This window comes from Penaeus monodon, chromosome 7, assembly GCF_015228065.2.
Source record: "Penaeus monodon isolate SGIC_2016 chromosome 7, NSTDA_Pmon_1, whole genome shotgun sequence".
NCBI lineage: Eukaryota > Metazoa > Arthropoda > Malacostraca > Decapoda > Penaeidae > Penaeus > Penaeus monodon.
In genome coordinates this window covers 13,299,904-13,304,903 of record NC_051392.1, presented here as the reverse complement: position 1 = coordinate 13,304,903, position 5,000 = coordinate 13,299,904, and the positions used below count along the sequence as shown (strand labels likewise).

Here is a 5,000-nt window from a genome sequence, read left to right as displayed (position 1 = left end):
AACTGTACCCCATGATCCGGCGAAGGGACTTGTTATAAAAGGCATCAAGGAGAGACTCCAAGACACTGGATAGCGTCCAAGTTTCGCTTCCATAGAGCAAAACTGGCAGTATCAAGGCCTCGAAAACACACAGCTTGGTCCTTTTCTGCATTTTATCCCAAACATCTCCAACCCCTTTTGTTAAATCGAGTTCAATGGGCCCCTTTGTTGCCAGCCCAATCCTTTTCTGCCCATTTTTGGTCGGGACCCCCCAGAGATATGGACTAGGGTTTCCCCAAAAATATGGAAAAACCCTCTCTGCAACTTAAAAGGGGTCCTGGGCCCGCAAGCATGGATGTCTAACCCCGGGTTCCCCAAACGGCCCCCAAAAAGGTCCTGAACTTGGTTTTTTGGTCCAGAAAACCTTTTAGGCCTAGGGCTTCGCCCCTTCCCTAAATGCATAAAAGGGACCCCGCCCCCAAATTACTCCAAGGCCCTTCAAATGGGATAGCAAAAATCGTGGGGGCAAAGTCAAGGTCTGAGCCCTTGTTTATTGCCTAGTTTGCTCCACACGGTTTTTTCTAGTAGCTCGGGCCCTTTTAAATCCAGCCAAAACAGGTGTTGAAAAGGGGTTGGTCAAAGGCACAGCCTTGCCTGACCTCTAAATTAACGGGGAAAAGGGAATTTTTTTTTTCGACCAGACCCCCACCACCCTTTCAGCATTTTCCCAGTCCCAAAGTATAAAAGGCTTCTATTAAAACCAAAAATTTGTGTGGGGAATTCCCCTGGGGCTAAAGGACCCTCCCATCCCAAATTCCCGAATGCAAACCAAATACAAACCCCTTCTTGAGGGCGATTTTATTTGAAAACCCACCCCCCCAACCCCAAAAACTCAGGGACGGCGTTCCACAATTACGCGAAGCCCCCAATAGTATAGGGGCCCTATCGTGGGGGGCCCAAAGGAGAAAAATCCGGGGAAATTTGCTCCGGTCTCTGATGCCTCAGTGAATGGGGGGCGAGAACCTTGCCTGGTAGGTTTGGCAGTGTAAGGGCCAAACGGTAGTTGTTTAACAATCCCAACGACCCCCTTTTTTCCCTTTCCCAAAAAGGGGGATAAACCACAAGGGCCCCTCGGGCGGGTTCAGGGGGAAATTTGGTACCCCCCTTCCAAAGGGCAGTCGGAAAGGGTATGCGGCCCCCCAAGCCTGGGGTTCACCCCCTTACCCTTTTGGGCGGGTTCAGCAGGGATATCACATATGCCTGAAAGCTTTCCCACTCTTAAAGGGGGAAATTACCATCCAACCTCGGGTTGGGGGTAGGATTTTCCTCGCTGATGGGTAGTCTGGCACGGCACTGAGACATTGCTTGCATCCAAGCAAACTTTTGGGAAAGGGTCACCTGATATAACTGCTCAAAAAAACTCAGCCCAACTTTTCACGAACCCCAAAAATGATCTGAGAAACCGTCTATCCACTGATCGGGCTGATTGCCCTGTGGGAGGCCTTAGAGTTCAGTTTTTCTCAAGGGGCTTGGAAAGGGCGGGGCAAAGGCCCTTTACCAAAAAAGGGCCCCTTCAACCTCCTCAAAAAAGTTTCCCTTGTGAACTTTTTTTCCTTTGGTCCCTTAAGTGTCCACCCCCCTACCACCAGGAAAATGACGCAAGACTTGATTCCCATTCGGCCGACCTGGCGACACGCTTAAAGTGGGCCTCTAAAAATCCCCAAAGGAGATGGAATTTTTCCCTTTGGCCCCAACCTTTACCCAAGGGGCTCCTGAGCGCTGCGGGGGTTTTTAAACCCCGCTTGAAGAGCTCCCACAGAGCAATTTGGGGTCCTTGGGGTTGTCGAGTTTTTTTGGAATGGGCCAGAAAAACTCCCCTAGTAAAACCCAGAGCAAAACTCCCCCTCCCTTAGTGTTTCCAGGGGAAAACCCCTTTTTGGGGGGGCCACTGGAGGGACGGGGATTTTTTGAAGGGGAACCTGCAGGTACCCCCAAAAAAAACCAAAGTTTTGGGTCGGTATAATTTTTTCCGGAAACCCCCTGCATTTTCTGGAGGACCCTCCACCCGGGGATACCCCAAAGCCCCTACCCAAAAAGCACCCCTGAGGTTAAGCCTCGGGTGGTCACTCCCGGGTGCACCCCCATTCTTTCTCCCGGCTCCCCCCGGGAACGCACCCCCCAAAAAAAGGGGGTGGCGGGCTGGGGAAACCGCCCTTTCCGCCCTGTGGGGGTTCCGAGGGCTTTCCCCCACAAGCTTCATGGGGGGGTTGGCGCCTGCCGGGGCCCCAGGTGGGCCGAGTAACCCTCGTTCCAATCCTGCACCCCGACTTTGCCCCCCCAAACGGGACAACCCCCCCTCCCCCCCAGCATACCCAAATTTTTTTTTTCGACGTGGTGATTTCTCTCTGGGGGGGGGAAAGGCCTGAAAAGGGCCCCACCTCCCACCCAACCAACCCCATTCCCCCCAGGGGGGTGGGGGCCAGGAGTTGGTACGGAGCCGAGGGGTGCCCCCCCCACCCTGGTGGGGGCCATAGCCCCCGGAACCTTTTTGGGGCCTCCTGCTGCTTTTCGAGACCCCCCACAGTTTGGGCCTGGGGGGGGGAAAGGGTGCCCATTACACTGGGTAAAAAACGAGGAGGCACTGAAGAAGTTTTTAAATATGGAGGGGCTGTGACCTGGCGGGGGAAAACTTTTTAAAAGCTGCCCCCTTTTTTCCCCGCACTGAGCTACCAGTGGGGGAAAAGGCTGCAAGCGAGAAGGCAGGCAAACATTTAAACACTATCTGGGGCTCCCCAAAAAACCCTCGCTTCACATCACCAGGGGCCCGTGAAGCGCAATATATATGCGCATATTAATATATATATAATATATTTTATATATATTTATTATTATATAAAATTTTATAATATATTATATATACAAATATATGTATGTGTGTGTTTGTGTGTGTGTGTGTGTGTGTGTGTCTGATTTTTTTTTTACACCTTTCATGCCTTAAATACTCACTTAGACCTCTGGAGATGTGCAAATCACCCTAAAAAAAACTCTTTATTTAAAATTACTCAAAAATAATAGTGTCTTTTAACAGAGAAATTTTGCGTTAAAACCCTTTCCTCTAGGCAAAAATCCCCCTGATAGCTGACAGGATAAAAAAATTAAAATAAAAATAAATAAATATATATATATTATATATATATTATTTTAAAAAAATATATTATTTTACATTATATATATTATTTTATTTTAATATATATATATAAAATTATATATTATATATAAAATTATATATATAATATATATATAAAATTCCCTTTAAATTTTATTTATCTGCTCATAGATGGGACAATGCAAAGAATTTATATAATTTTGGTATCAACATATATTAAGATAAAAGTAAAAAAAGGAAAAATGAAAAATTAAATCGTTGGTAAAGCTCAATCAAAATATCAACTTTAGACTATTTTTATTTTCCAAATGATTTTTCAGCATTGTTTTTTCAAAAAAATTTTTTAAAAGAAATGAAATGTTTTTGGTTATTCCGACAAAAAAAAAATGTACCTACCGGGGCACGTGCTCTCGATGGCGCGAGGCCCCACGTTTTAAAAGAAGTTTAATGTAACATCCCCCTGACAAATTTTTACTTTTCTCAAAAATTTTTTAAAACCCTTTAGTCCTCAAATATTTCAAGCTACAAAAAAATCCATTACAAACACATTCATCTTTATAATTTTTAAAGGGAAAGATAGCAGCAGGCATCAAACCCCTTCCCCAAACCCCCCACGGGCCCAACCATCGAGAGAGCGTCGTAAACAAAAAGTTTTCCCAAAAATTTTTCCCAAAATTTCTACTTTTCATTTCGTTTTAAATTCTTCAACTAAATAATAGCTTCTTCTTGATCCTCAACCCCTTTGTACAAAAATAAAGGGAAAAATTTTTCTATAAAATTCCCAAAAATTAAAAACATAGACCCTATGATTTCAAAAAATCATAAAAACATTTTTGTAAGTGTTTATCATCAATTTTTGGAAAATGAATTTTTTTACTCTGTAAAGTTCTATCAAAAAATTTTTTTTTTTTTAAAAATCTACATTTAATAGCACAAAAAAATAGAATGGAGGGGGGATAAGTGTAAAAATATATATATATAATATTATTTATATAATTAAAATTTTTTATTATATATATAAAATACATATATATTATATATATATATATATATAATATATATATATTATTAATATAATATATATAAATATTTTGTTGGCGGGTGTGTGGTCTGGGATATATATATATATAAATAATATATATATATTATATATTTTGTGTGTGTGTTTTGTGTGTGGTGTGTGTGGTGTTGTGTGTGTGTGCGTGTGTGTGTGGTGTTTGTTTTGTGTGGTTTTGGTGTGTGTGGGGTTTTTTATAAAAGATATATATTATATATATATATATATATGTATAAAAATATTTAAAAATTATATATAAAATATATATAATATATATATAAGGGGTGTGTATATAAAGTATATATATTTATATATTATTATATATATAGATATATTATATTAAATTTTAAAGTATAAAATAAAATATATATATAAAAATATATGTTAAAATACACACACACACAAAACCCCCCACACACAAATACATATAAATTATTAAATATATTATATATATATATATAATATATTTTATATAATATATATATATATATAAATATATTTTATAAAAATTGTACACACATAGATAAAAGATACACACAACACAAACAAAATAAAATATAATTTGGGAAAGTATATATATATAAAAATATTATATATATAATATATATATTAGATATTAAATAATTTTATATACATACTATATATATATATATATATAATAATATAAATATAAAATTATATATATATATAATTATATATATTTTATAAAATATATTATATATAATATATATATATATTAGTATTTAAAAATACTACATTAAAAATATTTGTTTGTGTTGTGGGGTAAACTGTAACTAT

At 39.0% G+C, this 5,000-nt stretch overlaps 1 pseudogene; it reads right to left on the bottom strand.

The window, feature by feature from the left end:
* Positions 1 to 1,257: 1,257 nt before the first annotated feature.
* Positions 1,258 to 5,000, bottom strand: part of LOC119575540 — an 11,071-nt pseudogene continuing 7,328 nt past the window's right edge.